The sequence below is a fragment of the Vanacampus margaritifer genome, chromosome 4 (genome assembly GCF_051991255.1).
Source record: "Vanacampus margaritifer isolate UIUO_Vmar chromosome 4, RoL_Vmar_1.0, whole genome shotgun sequence".
Lineage (NCBI taxonomy): Eukaryota > Metazoa > Chordata > Actinopteri > Syngnathiformes > Syngnathidae > Vanacampus > Vanacampus margaritifer.
In genome coordinates this window covers 17,891,154-17,915,111 of record NC_135435.1, presented here as the reverse complement: position 1 = coordinate 17,915,111, position 23,958 = coordinate 17,891,154, and the positions used below count along the sequence as shown (strand labels likewise).

The 23,958-nt window shown below is 38.6% G+C and overlaps 1 protein-coding gene and 1 long non-coding RNA gene across 2 annotated transcripts in view; one reads left to right on the top strand and one right to left on the bottom strand.

Moving 5' to 3' along the window:
- The window catches only part of LOC144050603 (uncharacterized), a 77,841-nt gene that overhangs the window by 4,552 nt on the left and 49,331 nt on the right, over positions 1 to 23,958 (bottom strand). The window lies entirely within an intron of this gene.
- The window catches only part of mafa (MAF bZIP transcription factor a), a 69,427-nt gene that overhangs the window by 8,308 nt on the left and 37,161 nt on the right, over positions 1 to 23,958 (top strand). The window lies entirely within an intron of this gene.

Below are 23,958 nucleotides of genomic sequence, written 5' to 3'. Positions count from 1 at the left end.
AGCACACAAAATAGCAGCTACTGCTGGACATTAGGGTGGTGTGATTCCTGAGATCCATTCACACAAGCATAAGAACTCATAAACCAAATTTATCTCACTGAAGTGAAGTTGTAGGATTGATTAAAAGCAAACCTTCAAGATGTGAAGTGTGGAAGAAGCTTTGTGTTTCAATGTTCATACTGAATTCACGTATGGACGTGTTGAATGTTTTTATATTTACTTCATTGTGTCTATGTGGGCTGTGCGGTGTATGATCAGAAGCTGGCCTTTCTCCAGCTCTACTTTACTTCAGAAGGGAGGTAGGACAAAAGCCATCAGAAGAGACAAGGACAAATCTTGAAAAGATGAAGTGTTTTAAGTGATCCCCGCTTCCACACGTCATCACTGTGAATTAGGCGCCCTTTGCTCACGGCTGAGGGCTGGGGAGTATAAACAATGCCAGAGGAACGGATGTTAAACAAATTAAAGTGGAAAACTATGAGGATGTCTATCTCAGGCGGCCTCGTAAATCTCTGCTCCCTGGCCGCATTGGTTGGCGATGCGGCGCTCTTACAGCCTGCCAGCGGAGCGCAGAGGGGCCCCGTACAGTGTGGTCGGTTGTCAGCGGTCTAAACCCATACGGGAGGTGCGTCTTTGTTTTATGCAAATCCGAGTGTATGAGAAGTGTGTGTGTGTGGGGGGGGGGGCTATGAGCAGTCTGACCACGTAGCTCCAGAGGGACAAGCTGAGTGATGGAGATGGAGAGCCAGGTCTTGGTGTCCTTGCCGGCAGAAAGTGTGTCCGACTCCGGCCAGGATCGAAGAGGTGTCACCAAAATCACTGTGACTCGACCGAAGCTACGCAGAACTGTGAGCGAGCTAGATTTTGAGGGGATAATCTCAGATAACCACGCCAACTGGCCTGTGTGCGTTATGAAAGTAGACGCAGTAGACAAAGAAATGCTAGAGTTCAGAGTCCCGAGAGAGCGAGAGCGCCACGATATGCTGACACAGATAAAACACCAGGTGTGCGTGTGTATATATGTATCAGTGTGTGAAAAAAAAGGTGAGATGAATGTGTGCAAATATAGATGGCAGCCGGCTGGTGTGTGATCTCATAAGCATTCTGTAAGGGGCAAACCCAAGCCCAACTGACGTCAGCCAAATAGCTGCAGGGGTCCGAGTGCTGCTTCGCCTCACTGCATCTGTGTCGCACTTCAACACGTCACAAACGCCAGCACACATTAATTGGGAAACGATTGAGACGTACCACTTACTGTATGCAAATATTTTATCAGCATATATCTTACTTGCTTTAAAAGCTTACTAAGATATTTTGGACAATTCTGTGTTTCCAACACTCCAGTGAAGGCCATTCAGCCTTTTTAAGGTATACTTGGATGACTTTGGTGTGGAAAAGGCCGAGGTCCCTATCAGACTATGTTTGAACAAAGTAGAACCAAGATTGTGAAGCAGGCCCCCTCCCATCTCCTGAAAAATGGTCTGAATAAATGGAGGGGATAAAAAAGCTTAATTGTTGAAAGTCTTCTCAGAAGAGTGGAAGTTGTTGTACAATCTGTTTCTGGACGCTAATCAAGAGAAGTTTTCAAAAATATTGTTTGCCTTAATACAATTGTACTAGGTAAAACTGTTATATATATATATATATATATATATATATATATATATATATATATATATATATATATATATATATATATATATATATATATATATATATATATATATAAATAAAGACAAATATGTGTTCTGTGTAGGATGTTTAGTACTGTAACATTTTACCCCTTTTAACAGGCATATAATTGTAAAATGAGATAAATCACTGTCTAAGAAAGCAAAGCAAATTTAAATCATATTCTATTTTAATCAATATTAGATGATACGACAAATGCTTAGGAAGTGAAAGGAGAGTTGAAATTATGATTCATGCTTTTTAGCATTCTTCACTATCATACATGAGTAAATAAAAATAAGTAAGATAAAAAATACTGAATGCTAAAACTTAAAAAACACGAATTTTGATACCACTTTTTTTCAGACTGATACAAGTATTCAACTCATCAGTACTCACCGACAGAAATGCCAAGTGCCGACGCCACTAAAATAAATAATAGTTCCAAAGAAACAATGACAGATAATTGTAAAGAAAAACCTATATATACCAATATAGCACATTTCCTTAAAATTGCATAAAATTAATGGTCATTTTCTATTATCTTCTTCCATTTCTTCAAAAAAATACATATTTTTTAGCTATAGAACACACAATAAAATGAATTAAAAAATAAATAAAATGAAACAAATAATCCAGTGGCCAGAAAAATCCCAATCAAAATATGTGGGATTACGGTGAAGTGCATAGCATCAAATTTAATACAATAGTGCTTCAAATAACATTTAGGAATATCTACCATTTAACAGAGTTGTAGCAACACGAGTTTGTCACTGATTTAACTGTGGCATCTCAGTCTGACCATGATGGCAGCTACATAATGACGTACTCAAAGAAGAAGAATTTATTTACGTCATTCATAGCATAGCTGAACTGAAAAAAAGAGGTTGGAAAACGTGAAAGATAAAGACAAATACAAAACTGGTTGTTTGCAATTACAACACTGACCAATCACGAAATTCTGGTACAGACACACCTTACTTAAAATTATATGTAATTCATGACAATTTTCTGTTCTTCTAATTTATAATTTCTTGCTCCTGATTGTAAAAACAGGTCATCGTCGCTAGTACCAATGCCTTGAAATAAGGCCGGGTATTAATCCAATACGATACCTGGTATTGGTATTCGCCCATCCCTACATAATTAAATGAAGTCCTACAAGATATTCTGACAGAAAGACAGACAGTCTAATAGAGCAAATGTCTATCAAATTTTTTCGCCGACCAAAATTAGTTTGCCACCATTTTCACTTTCTCGCAAACTGATTTATTGAAGCTGACCAGGCAATTAGACCCCTGCTGCCAAATCAACAGGCCCAATAGGCTGGAAAAGCACACCACTCAGACCACAAATCGATGAGCAGCGGCCGACCCTCTGCCCATTATGTGCACGACTTGCCCAGGTTTCACTCAAATCCACCTGACTTCAAAAAGGTTGTCTCTTACTTTTGTCACATTTCAAAATGATCCAGTTTCCCTTTTCAAAACTATCATTTGTATCCTTACGTCAGTGTTTTGCCCATCATAGCAGTTGGTTCACGTCAGTCACACATGCTCAGAGCTGCATGTAGTTACAGACAAGCTCTTCTATCACAGCGAGGTCTATTTCTGGGTCCCAGGATGTTGCTCTCTGCAATGGAGGGCAGGTGACATCGATCCAGGTTGACCTCTCGCGTGGAGGGGAAAATTAATGAGACAGACGAAGGTGCAGACGCCTGAGAGAGACAGAAAGGGGGCGCGCGGATAAACATTAACAACCTTCTGGATGGTTCATCCAAGTCTGGGCGTGACCCCTTTCCAACTCCTTCTCCAGGTGGGAGGGAGAAACTGGACACTTATCAAGAGTTCACTATTTTTAGGCCTGATGACCAAAAGACACTTAAAAGTTAAAAATAAAAACAACGGTGTACAGTGAGATGTGAGCGGTTTGCGTCACGAGCACATATCAGTTTGAGCTTTAAAGGTGCCGAAAGGGGGGACGTGGGGCTTCATTTGTATGTGAAGTGGTGCTAGATTTAGTGTAGCGTGCTTGGGCAGCGCTCCACTCTGCTAATTATTTTTTTGAGTTTTCAGTGAGGAGCACCTCTCTCGCTCAGACGAGGGAGGTTTGGCAGTAAATGCTTAGTCAGCCGACTCCGCGTTTGAGATACTGTTGGGTCTCTGGTGGACTGTCAGGTAGGCGGAGCAGCCTGGGACTTTGGGGAGAGGGCATCATCACCCATCAGTGCAGGGGAGGGGAGTAAAATGCTGCGGTTGGGGACATTTTTGTCTGTAGTGGCCTGATTTGGTCGGTTACTGTTGGAGAAGTTCCGAAGAACTCATTGCACGAAGAAAAGAAAAAAAAGCAGCACTATCACTTTTGAAAAAGCTTAAATTCCTAAAAATAGTGGTTCATTGAGATCATTCCAAGAGGTATGATTGTCTGGCTGCTTTTAATGTATCTTTTTTTTAAAAATTTTTTTTACCTGAGCTTGCAAGCAATAATTTGATATATGAGCACTCAACACAGTCAACTCAACCCAACTCATTTTACAACAAGCAGCAGTTATGCAGCTAGCGAGCAATTCTTAAAATGTGTTTTAATTCCACTCCCAGTTCAAGTTGACTATTTAACTAAACAGAAAATAAATATACATTGCATATTTTAAACAACCACACAAGTTTGCCTTAAAGTCCACTAGGTTAACACTAACGTATATGAAAGCCACAAACAGGTTAACAAATAGCATCTTTGTGGTGGTGCTTTAACACCTTCAATATTTGTATAATGTAGCTAGTGTTCCAAGCGTATGTTTATCCTCTGTAAATAAATTAATTAATACAATAATAAATAATGATAATAATAATAATCATCATCATCATTATTATTATACTGCAGCTTTCTGAGTCACAAGTAGCTGGGGAACTTTTCTTCATCTGTGTTTGTGTGTTATTACACACCACCCACTTTGGGGCCAAACTTGGAGGAGAATCTGGCGCAAAGACAGACCTTTACGTAGTTTTACTTTTAAAAGTTGCTCCACAGATCATTAGATAAATAAAAAAATATATTTGGAGGGAAACTAAATAAATAAATAAATCACACCCTATTCAAGTTACCTCCACGGGGCTACAAATCAACGCAAGAATAGTAATACAAAGTACAAACAAAAGAACAGTTGTGTAACGCGGGAATTGGGTATAAACAAAAACACCAAAAACAAAGCTTCCAACTGAGATCTAAAGTAACCAAAACCAGAACAGCAAAAAGGTAAACTAGAGTAACGATGACAGAAGGTACTTACGCAAAAGAAAAGACTCAAAAAAGTACCCAGGACTGCTGACACAAGGAAATGGAGTCTGGCTATGGCAGTAAGCAATTGACTTACAATAACCCAACACTGGCCCTCCAGTTGCAGTGTGCTTAAATATCCTCCTGATCACAATGACTAACAGGTGTGGGCCAGGAAGCTCCACCCATTGGCCAGCCCCTGATAACGGAAAAGAAAAAGAAAACAACAAGCAGGCCAAGGAACATGACAACTTTACATTAATTCCAAAATGTTACTCAATAAAATATTTCTTACAAGCTTTGTATAAAATAGTTGAAAAATGTGATCATCCCGATAAAAATGATTGTGATTAATTAGTTAAAAAATATGAATCGCTTGACAGCATATTGACAAACAAATTATTTTCTTGGGCGGGTGAACTGATATCATTTCCATTCATTACAATGGTGTGTTTACGAGTGTAGTGACAATATCTCAAGGCAGCATTGTAAAGGAATAACAAACAAACCCAGTGCAAAATAAGTGAACACAGGTCAATAAAATCACACATTCTGGAAAATAAATGAATAAATAAGCAAAGTATCAAATAAGAAAATACATGATTTGACTATAAAAATGACTGTAAGGCCTCTTAACCTGCTTTATGCAAATGTCTCCATATCAAGCATACTCGGTCTAACCGTGTCCTGTTCCTCCTTCTAAACAAACTTCCTACTTATTCCTTCCATCCCAAAATTAAGTTTACCTCGCTTCTGACCCCTCCTCACCACATTGCACCTGCTTGCCTAAGCTCCCTCTCCCATTACACACATACCCACACACGCACCCCTACACACACACCTTCTCCACTTCCATTCTCCCCCTCGTTAGCTTGATGAATGGCTTCACTGCAGGGAAAGTGCTGATTTTCATCCCTCTGTCTGATTTCTGCTGGCTGTTATTAATTTCAAACACTCAGAGAAAAGCAAGCGAGTCGATAAATAAGGAAATGAACACACTTCATCCTGCCATGCCGTAGCATTCGCAGTCAGTCACCCTCAGCAGATGCCAGGCTCGCATTTAGATGGTTCAGATCTACGCTTGAATCACTACAGGAGTCAATATTTTTATTTATTTTTAAAAACAACATTCAAAAGTATTTTGCTGCCGCATGCTTTCACTTGTTTCTGGAGCAAACAACACAAAAATAAAACCACCATAAGAGTCAGACTGAAAACAAACAAACAAAAATGAAAAAAAATAATAATAAATGGGAAAAAAAAGAGAAAACAGCAGCCAAATAACTTGAATGTATTTAATTAAAACCTTGAAGTGTATTTCAATAAGCCGAGTTGGCCCAGCCAGGTACTGAAACCTCAAATATTAGAAAAGAGAAAAGATAAACTGGTGTGTTGAGTGCCCAGTTAATATAAAGAGTCTTGAACTCATATTAATACATATTATCATGGTTTATTATCCCCTAGGCAAGATGAAACAATCATAATAATAAACAGAGAATTCTTTGGAAGAGAGGAACATAACATAAATATTAAATGAGAGTGAGCCAACAAGGAAGGCAGAATGGATAGAAAAGAAAATGGAAGGAGGCGTAGAAAGGAAAGAAAAGGCGGAAGAAGAAAAGATGTGGAAAGGGAAAAAAAGCAACAGAGAGGAGAGAAAAGTGGAGTAGATGGACGGGAATGAGGAAATGAAAAAAGGGAGTGGAGGCGAGCTTGTAGTGCAGCGGAGCCTGCGAGTCTGCTGCAAGGCTCGCGATTGTCAACAGAAAGGCCCACTTGCTCTTATTGTTAACTTGTAATGCTGGCGCTGTGTCGGAGGCGTTCAAATCAAGGGAGGGCGGGGGGGGGGGGGTGGGGAGTAAATATTTGTATCGCTCAATTTCTCTCATACTTCTGGTTAACCAGCCAGGGAATGTTCATGTTTTGGTTTTATCAGTACAGTCTGGACAGTGTCAGCCGGAAGAGAATATGCCTTTACAAGCCTAATGAGGAGGCGGACAAGCTAGGACGATGTAAGGGAATCACGCAGCGAGATTTACACTGGAAAGTGACACTACGCTAGTCCACTTGGATGTCTTTTGGGTGGCATTGATATTTATTTGGAGACAGCTTTGCGCTTTGCTCTTTTCCATTTGTACGTTACAAACAATCCTCTCTGCATCAGTCTTTATTTCTTCATGTCAGTGCATACAGTAGCTCACTATCTTCACACCTGCGATTTTGTAACACTAACGAGTCACATGAGCCTGGGAGGGAAAATGACTATGCTCAATTTGTACATTTTCACTTAGGGGTGTACTCACTTTTGTTGCCCAATTTTGAGATATTAATGGCTGTATTTTGAGTCAAGTTGAGGGAGCAATATATTTATACTGTTATATAAGCTGTACAATGACTGATTTTCATTGTGTCAAATTGTCATTTCTTTAGTGTTATCATACATGAAAATACATCATTACATATTTGCAGAAATGTGAGTTGTACTTTTGTAAAATAGTGTGGTTATGATACAAGGAGGGTGGCTGGAGCGATGAGTTCCCAGCTGATGGGCTCTGGTTGCGAGGAACGGACAGCAGTGTAGGATGACATTATCGGAAGTAACTGCACATTGATACCAAATAGGGGAAAAAAAAAAAGAGTATACATATTTCCCTCAATATAGACACCCTGCTACATGCATTACATCAAAGACATTGGACAAAACAAAAAATAATAAAACACTGTTTGTTTGCTTGATTTTTAAATAGAAAGGTCTAAGCCTGAGAATATGTTTTCTATTTGAATGTACAATGCAAAATTTATTATGACCAAACATACTGCACGTTAGCAAAAAAAAAAGTGTAAACAAGGATCAAATATGTGTAATCTAACAACAAAACCACACCAAAGAGGGATAATAAAAACAAAACAAAATGTTACCTCCATGGCAGATGCAACCAGGGAATTAATGAATGACTTGGTCCCTACAATACGCGTTAGCCAATAAGTACTCATACAACCATGACTTGATCCCATGGGTGATCACGAGATAGATATCAAACAAATGCAATTCCAAGATTTGATGCACACATACAAACTCTCATTTCCCTTCCATGTCTCTTGATAGTAACCCTAATAGACCTCCTTTCCCAGTGGCACGCTGCACTTGCAAACACTCACCTTCGATGGCTTTAATGAGATGTCTGTGCAGTGTGTGCGACTGTATGCCTGCCTGAGAAAGATGTTAGCGATCCTCATGGCCCTGTTTATCTCCACCCTTGTGTCGGAGTAGAGGGAGGTCAGAGGAAAGGCTGCCTGGATCCTTCTCCATTCCCACGGCTGCTGTCTCACAGGCACAGTGGCCACAGGAGGATGAAAAGACTATAGATTTCTTTTTTAACCTCTTCTTCTCCCTGTTCTCACCGAGAAGAAGGATTACACACAAGACGAGCACATTCTGGCCTATTCAAAGCAGCTTTAAACCCAACATTAGATGGAACTGACCCGAGCGCTACAGTTCATGGAGCAAGTGCACACATACACACAGACACACGGTAACGTAGACAAGATAACTTGGTCTCACTTTCTGGTTCGCTGCCTTGTCATTTACAGTAAAGCTTTGGTGTTTAACGCTGATGTGCTGTTTACACAACATAAGTCGGAACAGAAAATGGGATTTATTTGAAGTAGTGTACATGCCATCAACACTTTTGTCTAAACCAGGAGTAGGGCTGCTCCATTATGAAGAAAATATGAATCATGATTAATTTGGTAATAATTGAAATCACGATTAGGACATTCATTTCTTGTTTCGGTACAAAACAAGAAATAATTTAAACATGTAAAAAATATTAAGACAAACACATTTATTTGAAACATTATAATTATGCAAGTTCCTTTTGGACCAAACAGGATTTATTACATTTGGAATTTTAAAATAAAAAAGGTGCAAATATATAAATTTATACAACTCAAAATTTGTATTAATAATCTTTAACATTTATTTGTTTATTTCGAGTGTAATAAATAAATAAATGCGAACGTTAGTAACTCGGATGTTCGAAACTAGAGGACTACCTGTATTTATAGCTTACTCACGGACATGTTGGTCTGGCCCATTTTAGTTCAAATTTGATTAAGAGTGGCCCCTGAAATAAATTTAGTTTGACACCCCTGGTCTAAACAACGAAAATGGTAGTGTATAAATTAAATAAATGGTTGTTTGTCTCTATATGTGCCCCGTGACTGACTGGCAACCTTTTCAGGGTGTAGTCCATCTTTGGCCCAAAGTCAGCTGGGATAGGCTTCAGCACCCGTGCATTCCTTAACAGGATAAGCAGTGTGGTAGGGACCTGGGGGTTGTTGTTTAAGATTACATCATATACAGTGGTGTATAGAGATGTAGTGATATGTTATAGGAAGGTAATAAATATGCCCCCCCCCCCCAAAAAAAAATAAAATAAAAATAAAATTAAATAAATATATATATATATATATATATATATATATATATATATATATTTTAGTTTTTATGTTCATTAGCAGCACAAACACCAACAAAGGTAACAACATCGCTTATACGGTCAGTATAGTATTGCTTATCACGATACCATACAAAGGGTCTTTTCAGGACAACACAAAACATATAGCCACATTTTTATGTCATTATATTAGCAGCGTTTAACTCATTTTGCTAGCTTGTGGATTTAATATTAACTTGAGGGACGAGATAATTAGCATCTTGACATGCATCAAGAGTCCGTCATAGACAGTTGAAACTGAGAGAATCCGGTCACTTTTCAAAATAAAATGATTAAAATAATAATAATAATTTTTAGCCTAGAATAAAATGGAAGTACTGTAAAGGGACAACTGCTGTATTCTATATTACAACTATATATTTGAGTGCACATGCATTTTTGGGCCCGACACAATGCAATATAATTAGCATATTTAACAAAATGGAATCTTCTGGATAAACATTAATTTCTCATCCAAAATTACACTTGCGGTCTTTTGAGTTTATGAGCTGATATGTCACTAATATATGCCAAGTATGATGGCCATGCCTGGTGCAAGACAAGCAATTACGGCATGTTATTCTGTATGCATCAATTGTGAGGTTTGCTACTTGCAACCGACACCAGAGAGTGAGGGCAACTTTCCAGTAAGCAGAAGGCCGACGTCATGGCACGAGAAGGACACACTGACTTTACCATAGACACTGGCACATATGGAGTGGACAAGGTCACGCACAGACACACACATTTATTGGCAGAAAATATACTGGATATAATCACAAATCACTATTGCTTGTATTTTTAATAAAAAAAAAATCACTATTGCTTGTATTTGGGAAAAAATGAAAATCTGTCCTTTACTTTTCCAAATTCATTTTTTCCAAGTCAGTTTATGCTATAGCAATCATGAAGCCTCTCTGAGCTACACACCTTGGCAGCATCTTGCACTTGCGCTGCGTGTGCTGTAAATAGCCAGAGTGCGTCGAGCATCTCTGCTGCGTTTGGACCTATTTTAGAGCTGACACAGGAAACACGGCCATCCTGACAGTCACCCTGCCAACCGGTTCTGCACACAGCAGCCCCGGAACCTTCTGTCACGCGCGCATATGTACACGTACTCACACAAACGGCTGCTATTTTTCATATATCACGCCATTTATTAACTTTCCGGCGCATCATCCGACGAGCAGACCTCCTCGGATCGTTTATTTTGGTGCATCCCCTCTAGTTTCATAGTTCTACTTCGTTATTCCGCAAACATTCACTGGAAAGACAAGCGCCCCGCAGTGTCACTCGCTGTCCACCACACATCCCCCATCTTGTCTTTTTCATCAAAAAAAAAAAAAACGCATGCATCCGAGACAGCTAAAAAGAAGCATACTATTTGTGTCTAAAGCATCTGCATAGTAAGCAAAAGGTAAGCAAAGGTTCACTTGAGCAGAGAGCTCAATTACTCACAACACTGATTTCTGCTTTTAGCTGCTCGGGACAGCTGCAGGGCTCGTGCTGAATGGACAGTTAATTTGGATCTAATTGAATTATTGTTTCTTTACTGGTCTGTATTTTTGGTGCGAGTCGATTATTCATTAACCTGCTAAACATTTTGGTCAAATTAAGCGATGCTGCGCGAGCATGCTCATTTAAGCATAAAGACATAAACACTGCTTCAAACACCTCCTCAGCAGCCTCTCATATTTGAGCTGGAAGATAAATGTTGCTGGTTTCTTCTGCTTCCCTGTGTAATTATGTGCGTGGTGATGTGCTTTTACAGCCTGCCTAACAGTCGGAAATGATCTCCTGGAAATGAACTCCAATTAATTGTGACACTTTGCAGGCACACCAGTGTGCAGAAACACTGTAATGACACTTAACGGGAAATTGGCTCCAGTTGAAATATTTAATCAACTGTATTGTGAGTCGGAACTACTGTACCTCGTATGATTCTGACAGCTAACATGGAACCTTGCAAGGAGTAGACAGATGGCACACTGACCAGATAACATGACAGAACTTTATGAATTTTTACATTATTGTAACTGAGGAGCTCCAACTTTTAGTCAACTATCTCTGTAAAAAGAGTAAAATATGAAAGTACATAGTGCACAATTGCTTATAAATAAACATAACATTGTTGGTGGGTTTTTTTTTGTTTTTTTTTCGAATAGGGAAGTCTATAAAAGGAAACAAAAAGAGACCTTTAGGTCTGTTAGTGTTCAGTGACATAGTGTGTCATGCCACGGCTGATACCTTTTGTTACACACATTGTGATGAGCCGGCACTTTTGCAGAATCACACCTATTGTTTTGGGAGGATCAGGCATCATGGCTGAATCTATGAAGGCCCAAATTTTTGTCCACACAGTCCATTCATGAATTATACATTTCTATTTTATAATAGAAGTGGTCACCCACTGACAATTAGTGCTTTTGTGTTGATTACTACTAAATGATTACTTATTAATTTATAATGCTTTACATTTTTTGGTGAAAGATATTTTTTTTATTATGGAAACAAGCTCATGCTTAATTAAATTAACACTTCATTCCGGGGATCATTGCTGCAAAAATTAAGCTTAAAGAGTTCCAAGTAGCTTAAAGGTACAAAAGTGCTTTTTAAGTGAAAGCCCATTTTCCACTTGAAGGCCCGTTCTTCCATTCCAACCCCTTTAAAATTAAACTTTTCCTAAATCTCAATTGCATGTTTGTTTTCCTTCAACAATCACACAGCTTTGCAGGGCTTTATTGAAACAGATAATCAACTACTAGATGCCCCGAGCATCCCCTAAATCAGCACCTCGTTTTGCCTCCAGTCTTTCAAAAACAAAAAGGAAAGAAAAAAAATATATAAAGCAAAGGAATCTCCTCCAGAAATTAACACAATTTTTTGCACACAGTGCAGAATAGCATTAGCCTGCAGCGCTTCACTTGCAACTACTAAAATACTTTCCTCCAGTAAAACAACTGCGGAGGAGGAGGTGCATCCCCTGTGCGCTCGACCTAATCTGCATGAATTCTTCCGTGCTTCATCCTTATATTTTGGGGACGTTGCTACCAAACAGCGTGAAGGACTGTGAATGGCAAAGGAATCTATTTCACATACAGTTGCACAAGGCTTGGCGTACAGAAATAGGATATAGAACAAGGAACTGATGTGTTTTCAATTTTACTCTGCCTGTATAAATATATATATATATATATATTTATATATATATTTCACAGAGGCCCCAGGATTGAACCCTGTGGAACACCATACGACAGTGGGGGCAGTACGGGACTCAGGGTCAGCTGCATCTCTCTTGGCACTAGAATATTTGGGGGAAAAAAGTTTAGGAAGGGGATGTATCTACGGTTGCTTATGTTTGTGAATTATTTAAGGCTTTTTGTCTGTATGGGTTGGCCTGAGCGCACTATGGTATCCCTCCATTGGAATCAATGACAGTAGAGTAATATATCAATTTTTTAGCATATTAAATTCACAATTGAATATGAGGCTGTGTTGATGTTGGTGGTAGCAATGTTTGGGCATTCAAATAAGATAGCTCTTTTTTTAATGAAAAGTTGTTATTCTACAGATGCGAGTACAGTAAAGAGAAGCTACATGAAAGTGCATTAGCAAGGTCAAGAATCCCAATGAATTATTCCCCTTATTTTTCTTCAAGAAAGATATAAACTAAATTCAAGGACGACTTTTCATCAATGGTGGGAATATATTCTGGGTATTTCCAGTAATGTCATTATGTTGATACTGTATCTTCTAAGTACAGTGCATTAATTTTTTTGTGAGTCCCTAACAAATTATTACAACTGACACGCTCATGTGTGTGTATGTGTGTGTGTGTATTGAATGGTACCATGGCCACAAAACCAGTGATGGTTGTTGAAGACCACATAAAAAAGATGAGTGTTTCAATCAAACAACCACAATTCATTCAGAAACGCCTAGCTTGTGAAACCAGAATTTTTTTAATATCACATCACCAGAATACATATTTCTGATAAAAAAGACAGAATGTATAGACGTACTATGGTATTGAGCTCACCATCATAGTTCTGCGGACTCAGTGGAGAACTGAGGAATCGTACTGAAGAGTTTTCTGTCAACTAGGGGTCAAAATCTCCATTAGGTTGTCTCATTTGGCTTTAAAACTCACATGCTATACCTCGTTCCCGCTCCCTTACATCCACTTCATATCGCGGCTATTCCCACGTGTCTCGCTATGTCATTGTCTAATCCATCTCAGGTACTCAGCCTCCATCGTGGAGCCGTGTTTTAGCTGACCCTATTAATGACAGGCAGCTTTCAAGCAGCAACCCTTTCTTACATGCACCCCAATTGTTCGCAAAGAGCAATGGGAACTTGCTGTTACAATTAATGTAACAGCACATATCTAAACGTAAAAAAAAAAAAAAATCCCCATTCAACATGTTAAATGTGACATTCCAAATCTATCTGGTTTGATAAGATATGTTTCAACTGAGTGTGCTTGAGGGAGTGAGTGCGCTTGAGTGTTGCGCTGAGAAAATGTTATTACATAAATGGACTATACAAGACAAAGACGTTGATATTATCATAATTAAAAGTGAACAGCACCATATGGCGAGGGAGAGGAAGCGCTCATAAACAATCAAACTGAAAGCCTCTCAGTGAACGCAAGTACATGAAACCCTCATTTTTCAACTGCGACAAGTGTGAGGGTGTGATGATATGCCTTGAATAAGCGCAGCACAGGTGTCATTGTGGGGTGCTCGCTTGTTTGGATAGCAAATGCACGAGCGCCCATGCGCGTGTTCGTATTTAACGTTGTGGCGAGATGATTTACTGGTGCTCTCTGAGCTTGATGGAACTGAAACGTGCTGTGATGCTAGCAGTGTTGCCACAGTTACCTTAGTTACTTTACTGATTACTTGCTTTAAAATGTACCTTAGTTACTTTACTGATAACCTGCTTTAAAAAGTACCTTAGTTACTTTACTGATTACTTGCTTTAAAATGTACCTTAGTTACTTTACTGATTATTTGCTTTAAAATGTACCTTAGTTACTTTACTGATAACCTGATTTAAAAAGTAGCTTGTTACTTTACTGATTACTTGCTTTAAAAAGTACCATGATTAAAACGTTACTAAGTTTAATTACAAGTTACTTTAGTCGTTTCATTTAGCAGATATCGACAACTCTGTTTAACATAAAAAATATTTTTGCCACTTACTGGTATTTGGATGTCTGTATGGCTATTTTTAGCAGTAGCATTTAAGAACAAAATTTGTTTTTATTAAAATCACAATAAAGACAGCCTTTAATAATAAAAAAAATTTTTTTTTACTTGTAATTATTTTTATTTAAAAAAGGAATGTTTTCAGGATCTACTCACAAATTAGCTACTTGTTTTTAATAAAAAAAAAGTCTTTCTGGATTTCACTTAATAATACATTTGTAAATAATTTCTAAACTAAAGGCAGTCTTTATTTTACTTGATATTATATATATATATACAGTATATATATATATATATATATATATATATATTTAACTATTAATGTTGCAATGGCAAAACAACATTAATCATGTATGTACATTGTTTAAAAAATGTAACAATTACATTTGAAGAAATCCTGCAGCCGCACAATCTCGTGTGACTGAACGCATACTGCCCTAATATCGTTCTTTATTTATTTTTGGGGGGGACAGTGTTGAAGCTACATAGATAACGCTGTTATACTGCTTGTTTTTAGGTGACACAAACACAAAATATCATCTTGAAAAGACACATCCCTCTCTTTCCTCTTGCTGCTTATGGCCACACGAGTCTTAATACGCTAAAATCGATTATGTCACTCCCTCAGACATGAACATTAATTTGAATAATCCCGCAATGCATTCCACTATGTACAATACAGTTCCCTTACGAGTTCTATAACGTATAGTTTCTTGTTTAGTGACTTTAGTGAGTACTGTAGTGCTAGGAATTAGGTGTCCTCTTGTATTTTATTATTCACTACCAATAATTTTCAATAAAATGCTGTATGTGTGTGAGGCGGACACCGTTGCTGAGAAGTGTGTGTTGTTGTTTTTTTTAAGTCTTGTCAATTATTCCTCACGACTGCATTAACTGTAACTGTGTGTAGCGGTATAATATCCCACTCTCTCTGAAATGCTACTCTTGCTCACAAGTAGAAGCATATGCATTCTACAAAGTAACTATTGGGGGGTTTGAAGAGTAACTTTAGTCTGATTACCTGTTTGGAAAAAGTAACGTATTAGATTGGTCGTGCTATTTTTTAACGTGTTATTGACATCACTGGCTATCAGCCACATTGAAATAGCAGCGTGGAATTAATTGTGGTTTACTGATGTTAATGATTATAATTCAACGTACCATGTCTGTGTCACTTCAAAAAGCCCTCTTGCATGTGTTCGGGTTTGAATCTTCACTCCAAAAGCTGTCAACTCCATTGCTTATTTTAATGTCACAACACTCTTGACGGGATTGATTAGGATCTCATTGCTTTGCTATCAACTTTGAAAAGGACTCTCTGGGAGGACCAAGAGTGAAGTGTTTATCCTCTGGAACATTGCTTTAAAAGAGATGACTGAGATGTTTCCAAAGCCCCCCGCCCAAATACCTTTGCGCCCCATTTTATGCGTCATTTACATTTCACTGCATAGTGCGCTTTGGATAATTGAAATGAGGCTCACGGCTATACGGCTCAATGACCCTCTTTTCTCTCATCCCATATAGGAATATATGCCCGGTGAGTGTCTTGGACCGGCTATGGTGCTGCAGGTCCAGAAATAGTTGAGTCACGTGGCTGCTCAGTGGGATCTGTTCCCCTGGCAGGAAGCTGTTATATGGTTACAGTTATTTTTGTTGTCTGTCTGGGGATAGTTTTTACAGCGCTCCAGAGGATCAATACGTGTCATAAAAAGACTGCGTCACCCGTTGCCCTCTTTATGCAGGACAGCAAGGATGTGCGTGCGTATGTGTGTAGGTTAAGGAGGTGCATGTGTGTGTACATTTCTGACTGTGTGCATGCATAAATAAGTGTACACAGCCATGTGAGAGCAGGGACCTTTGTGTAAGTACTGACAGTGCATGTGCAGCTATGTTAACATTATAGATAGGCTGGGGACGTGTATACATGGGCTTGATTCTATGGAATCTATGAAAGGTCTTTTACATGCAAGGAAATGAGTCACAGAGTGTGAGATTTGAGGTGATTTGAGAAAAAAGTTCCCACGAAGGGTCACATGACACATAGGTCAGTTACTGTTACTCTGTTCGTGATCGAAATCAAACAGTTATTAAAATGATGCTCTCTGGGTTAAGATTTATTTGTTGATGAGATGCCACAAAATACACATTATCATTCTGTACAGGCCAGAGGAGGTGCGTATTAAGGTTTGGGGCAGATTGGAATGTTTGTATTGATTTTTTTCTTCTTCTAGTATACAAATTTAGGCAGGGGTATATTAGTCTGGAAATTCAGACTCACTCGTGGCTTTGAAACGACTTGCAGAGAATGACGTTGCTCACGAAGACGACGTCACGCAAATGGACAAATTTGATTGGCCGGCCTGTTTTCTGCCGGTGCCGAATTGATGTCTATGGATGCCTGTCCAGACCCACTTTCTTTTTCATGAAAGTGGGTGTGGCTTACCAGGCTAGGGGTATACGCTCTCGACAGGCCTTCTCATTTTAAAGTGGTAAAGTTCCTCTAAAGGGAAAATACATTTACTGCTAAATTTGATGCGCCGCAGAGAAGAGTGTTGTTGACAACACTGGGAAATTTGGATGATTAAAAAAAAATCGGGACTTACAAGCTATAAAATTGTAAAAATCAAACCCCGCCATAAACTGTCAAACAGCTACCACTATTACGACCTGGAAAAATGGATGCTACTTTGTCTAGTATCTTTCTTATGCCGACACTGCAAAATACAGTATATCCACTTGAAGCCTCTATTGACTGTCTAACCCCTTTCTCTTAATGGTATTTGCACACTCACAGCCAACAATGAGACACTCTAAAGAGACCACACCAGTGAGCTATGCGAATTGAAGATGAATTTTCAGTGGCCATCACATCTGCACCAGATAGCTGCTGTTGTAAACTAACGTGCTCAAGTTCTTATATGGTTGGGGAGTGGCAACTCATGACAGGGCCCTCTTTTAGCCCAAATTAGGGAAACCGAAATCGTGAAAGTTTAACGCTATATCTCCACAATTGAGTACTACATTGTTCAAAATCCTTAGATTTTTTCAGCAATTATCCTCAAATAAGTATAATATAGTTAGAAACAACTCTCTGAATTCATTTTACAGGGTCTTAGCACTAAGGAACTTTTCAAACTTAAAAAAATATTTTCAAAACTCTTGAAAAACTAGTTGAATGATACCTTTGCCGTGGCCTGACGGGGTCTGTATCCTTTTTACTGGCACTAAACAACTTTGAGGAGGATGGTAGGAACACTGCCACACAAAAAAACTACAACCACAACTATGTTTACTGGTTTATGGGATACATTACTTCCCACTTTATCCATTCGTTACAAAGACCGAAGTCAATTTGACTGTCCTGAGCTCAAAAATGGCGCAATACGCTTGTCCACATGGGAAATGTGGTCTTCCTTTAGGCATAACATTACCGCTTTGTCCATACGGAGCCTCCATAATCAACATAAACTGAAAGATCCATAGTGTTGCTTTAATATCAATATATAGTAAGTACTGGTAGTTAATTAGCATGAACAAAATTATCCAGAAGCTATCATATGCGCTTATTTCTTTAGCCTCAGGGACCACAACCATTCACTTTCTACCTGCCAGTAAAAAATACAGAGCTATATATAGTATAGTCACACTAAAAACAAACTTTTGCTTAAAAATAGCCAAAACAATTACATTCCTGCTTTATTCAGACAGGTAAATCATTGAATTGATTGCACACACACAGCTAGTAGATGCCACAATTGCTTCAAGACTACGGCTACATTGATATCAATGTTATATTGAACAAGATATGAAGAATGTATCACTTGACGAATCAATTTTACATGCCCTCCTAATTTCATGGCCCATATGCAGAATATCTTTGCTATATGTGCCACCAAAGTTGCAGTCAAGGCCTGGGGACTCCCAGATGAGGTCCTGTAACAGCACACAGGCAACGGAAGCTGGCTTCCAGCTAATTGGTTCCTGTGTTAGCAACACAGGGATGGTGTCAGAGTCAGCACTTTCCCTCTCTTTCCTTTTCCCTAACAGTCTTCCCACCTCTTCTGCCAACCACAGATGCTTTAGGTCTGACGTCTGTTAAAAACGACCCAAGCTCATATGCTCATAGCTGCGACTGGATGTGTTGATAAAAAGCAGTTACCTCAAAGGTCGATCATAAGCCGATTTTGAAACTTCTGATGGCAGTTAAATTTTTTGTTTGACTTTAGAGACATGTTTTTCTTAAATACTTTTCATAAAGTCTGAATCGAACAACCTCAGAGGTATTCAACTTTAGAGGTTACACTACTTTTCCCCCATATTACCACTATCACAGCGACACACTGTCTTTTAGACCATCTAAACCCTCAAACAAAAGCTTACAGCACTGCTACTGCAGATGAAGGTCACGATGTAAGTGCGCTTCAATTGACCCTCCCCTTTCAAAGACACACCACCTGATGACCACAATGACAGTGAAGGTAGACCATTGCTGGTAATCACAGGTTGTGGGGGGTAATACGTGTGCAGCCGACTGTGCTCTACTCTAGTATTCTTAAGAGTTTATGTCTTTTCCAACTGTGGAACAGAAGAATGTGAAGTGTATCCCACTGTGACGAGAGTGGAACTGACGAGAGCAGACTTTTCCTGCTCTGATCACAAAGCAGACGTCTGTCAGGCCGCAGGCTGCTGTTGCGTGTTTATCATGGCAGGATGTCCTTTCGCAAACAGCCTCAAATTTATGAGGCTTGAGCTCCCCCATAAACTTTATCAACACTCTCTTGGCTTTGACAGAAGACACATGGCTGGGCTGTATTTTCTTGACAGTTTAGGATGCTGGGGTGATTTGTGAACAATCTGAATGAACATTTGATTCAGCATAGTTTATTGTGGTCAAGGATCAGTGCGGCATCACTATTTTGCCTCATACGATGTTTAAAGAGGCTTGAAGAAGGGTCAGATTGGCCGTTGCTATATTTCTGCAAAAGATTTTTCAATTCAGTAAAGTGATTTTGGAGCAGTAAGCACATTATTGTTTGTCGATTACGTTTCCGTGTTTTAGACCAGTGGTTCTCAACCCCGGTCCTCAAGTACCCCTATCCAGCCTGTTTTCCATGTCTCCTTCTCCTTCAGCCAACACAGCTGAGTATCGTTATTAAGCTTCATGCAAAGCTTGCTGATTAGCCGATCGTTTGTAACACCTGTGTTGGCTGTTGGAGACATGGAAAACAGGCTGGATAGGAATACCCGAGGACCGGGGTTGAGAACCACTGTTTTAGACAATGCATACCCATAGGTTGTAAAATTCTACATGAACACAAACATGTCTTAGGGTCTTTGTTTTTTTGCACGCCTGGCTTGTCCACTTTCAAGGTGTGACGAGGATCCCATTCAGACTTCTGACATACCCACTGATGTGTAATCAGGAACATACTCAAGAGTGTTACAAAAAAATAAAACAGTAAAATAGAAACACAAATGACCATAAACATTTTTATATCATCATCAACTCATTTTAGACCTCCCATGACAATATAAAAAAAACGGGATTCTCAAGATCCATCTGTAATGTACCGTAAAATAGTGTGAATAACACACACCCATGTATAACACGCCCCCCAAAAATCACCCTTAAAAGTTTTCTTTTCCCTGTATTTGTATATACAGTAACACAATTTCCCAATTTGCTGGTACCTTTATTATCAGATTGAATAATATGAATGAAGATTCAAAACATACCAATGAAGTGTCAATGCTTTTAAATCCTGGATAAAAACTGCTTTTTTTTCTTTCACAGATTTTTTAAAATCATGTTTTCAAAAATTGTGTGGTTGCAGTATACATTCTATTAATGACTTTAGAAAGCAATTGTTTGCATTTATTTAATTTGCTTTTAAATCTCTTTCACAGTGTTTGCAACTGCTTTTAAATGTTGCACTTTTATTTATTTTCCCACAATGCATAGTAAATGTCTAAACAATGTATGTGTGTGTTGTTGTTTTTTATATTACTTATTAAGACCCATGTATAATACAGATTATCGATTTGGGATTTTTTGTGAGGAAGGGGGGGGGGATTTTTTTTAAATTTCTATTTATTTATTTTTTACTATGAACAGGGTTTAAACTTGTATGCCCATTAAGAATCTTAATTTAGCCCGTAAAGGTTTGACAAATTCACCTCAAATGCGTTTGCACTGGGAGCTTCATGTGCCTGCTGTCAATCCTTAACAAGACTTGCGCGCACACGCCAACCTGACAAATCCACTGTTGACCTCCTCTATGAGGATGACAGCTCAGGCTGGGCCCCACTATACATTAAACATTGATGAACCTTAAAGCGAAGGCTGTGGAGCCTGCCTCACACTGTGGTCTGGTTATAGCCCGCAGTAGCCAAGTCTCATCTCTGGTTGCAAGTGATCTCTTTGTTAAAAATTGAATTCCTTTGTCGAGTTGATTTTTCCTTGTCCTAGAGTAGCAATTATTTACACTTGGCCATAAGGCGCTGCCTGCAGCTGCATGTGTTGTCAGTGTTCATTGAGACACATCAAATCTACAAAAAAAAAAAACGGGAGAGATAGCAGACTGCTGTTGCTGCCTGTGGCCCGTTTCACAGCAGTTAGACGTGGCTTCCTGGAAATGACTGTATGTGTTCGATTCCTGTATTTGCATTACTGTCGATGTGAGGTGCATTTATGTTCTGCGTTATGAATCTTACCACACGGCTCGGCTGTATGAAAGGAAGTGGTAGGAGACACCAATACTTTCCTTCCTTTATCAGTGTGTATGCCTGTGTGAGGGTGTGCATGTATGTTCCAGTATCGCTGCATAACATCCGAGCATGAGCAAAAAAAAAAAAAAACATACTAGGCCTCTTGCTTCGAAATCGCAAAACATTTACACATACACACCTCAATGTGTGATTCACAGTGGAGAACAGATATGAGATGTTTCCAAGGAAGAATGTTTTCGTTCTTTCTTTTTTTCTATAACTACTTCAAAAATCCATATTAAATAAAACCAACGTATTTATGGAGGCATCCAAGTTGCAACTAAATTATTGTGATGTGAACATTAAAAGATTGAGAGATATTTTTTGCATTGTTTTTGTCGACTTTTGTTATCGAGTTGAGGCTGAGCAGCGGCCTGGATGTGCAGCGTCCCGTTACGGCTGTACATGTCAGAGCAATGTGTGTGTATTCATAGAGGGAAATATGAGCTGTGTGGGATCAGGCACGTGTGTGAATCAAGGGTCATATAATATTACATGTGAGTGTGTGTGAAAATATCAAACATCAAATTGTTAGTATGCCTGGGTTTGCTAATTTATGTACAGTAGGTCAAACCTGTGCTTGGAATGGATCAGATTTTAAAATATATATATAGTGCACTCCTTAACAAACTTGCAACCTCCCAGGTCGAAAACAATCATTTCCGGAACTCTAATCATCTATGTTTTTTTTAATTGCAGAACTACTACTCGTTTAATAAGGGAACATTAGTAATCAGGGAAGCTGAGTGATTGTTGTGAGTGCTGTATACATTAAAATTAAATGAAATTACCCTTTGGTGATGTATACACAAGGGGAGGGAGAATTCTGAAGGTCAGTGGCTAGAAGGGGAAACTGAAAGACAAAACATAGCCGAATTGGCTGTTTATTTGGTTCTTCTTTTATTATTGACATAGAAATATTGCACCATGCAAGCTCACAGGGCAAAGATGCCTGTTCATATTCTGTTGCAACACAAACCACGACACTGTGATAAAATACAGCAAAAAGTGGAGTGTTAAAATGACTGCCGAGTGTCAATTTCAACACTTTTTTTTCTGGGTTTTAATTGTGCAACACTCTAGAGAGTTGAATCAACACTTTCTAAATAGTTAACCAATTTACACTGTGCCATGTTACTTAACACCGTGGGAGTAGAATGGTAACGCTGGTGGGATATATTTAACAACTTGGTTAGTGTTAGTTTCACTCCCATATGTATTACAATAATTCAATTGATTATAGTTGTTATTGTTTATTAGCAATAACACCCATTACAAAAATTAGGTTTAATTACCTTTATATTAGCTTTTTTTATTTAACAAAAAAAAAAGACTGGCTCATCTGAAAAATTAATAAGTGATTATACTAACTTTACCCAAGTTTGACACACGTTGCCCCCTCACTACAACAACACTTAAACACTGATGTATTAGTGAACTTAACACCTCTTTGATTGTTTAACAATAAAAAATGTCAAAAAAAATAATAAATAAAACTAACTGTAATGCTTAGCACTCCAGAAGTGTTTGCATAAGATCAGTTCTAGTCAAGTTGGCTGAGCCTACTTTGATTAACTAACTCTCTGCAGAGCTGGTTTAACATTGAACAAATCAACTCTGTCAAATGAACAAATATTGACCTCCATTTAAATCAGACAGTGTTTAAAAAAACACTTTACCTTATAAGGTCACTGTCATGAAATCTTCACTGATAAATATTACAAAAAGACAAGCGGTACTGTGTTTTTTTTAACAGACACATTTGGTCAAATTCCAAATTTTCCAACTTAAGGAGCATTTTAAATTAAGTGTAATTTGTGATAGCAGTAAAGTGCATTCTTTAAATAGATTTTTTTTTTTCAACCTGCAAGACTCCAATTGACAAAATCATCTATATTGGCAAATAAGCTTAAGGATTTGTATTAATTTGAGGAGCTCAGAGCAGTTTTTCTGATTAAGGTAGAAAAATCACTTGAGAATAATCCTCGGTGAGAAAATCACAGCTCTAAGCAACAGCAAACGGCGATGAATAAATAAGTCTGTTTAAATAAATGATCAGTGATTGTTCGGCTCTAAGTGGCGTTGCTGTAGCGCAACATCCTGATTTAGTCGAAGCCTTCAGCCATCCCTCAGCGGAGCCGAAGTCTTAGCGGAAGAAAAACAGCTCAAAAGCCTCATTCTTCTTCATACCTTCAATATTCATTGAGAGCACTAATTGCACCTCACAGACAGAAAATAAAGGAGAGGTGGGAGGTAGGCTATCTACTGGCTAATAGTATGTAGGGGAGGAAATAAAGGAGAGCAAGAAAAAAGGGAGGCATTTGGGAAAAATATCCTCAGGAGGTTCCTTCTTCTGTCTTTTCACCTGTGCATCTCTTAGCTGTAATGTTAATGCTCATTAGCCAGTCTGTGTGATATTCAACGTACATGTATCCATAACATGGATACATATTCAATATTCATTTCTCACCCCCTCCGCCTTGTTTTTTAAAACTTAAAAGTTAGTTGGAAAGATATTTAGGAATATTCGCTCA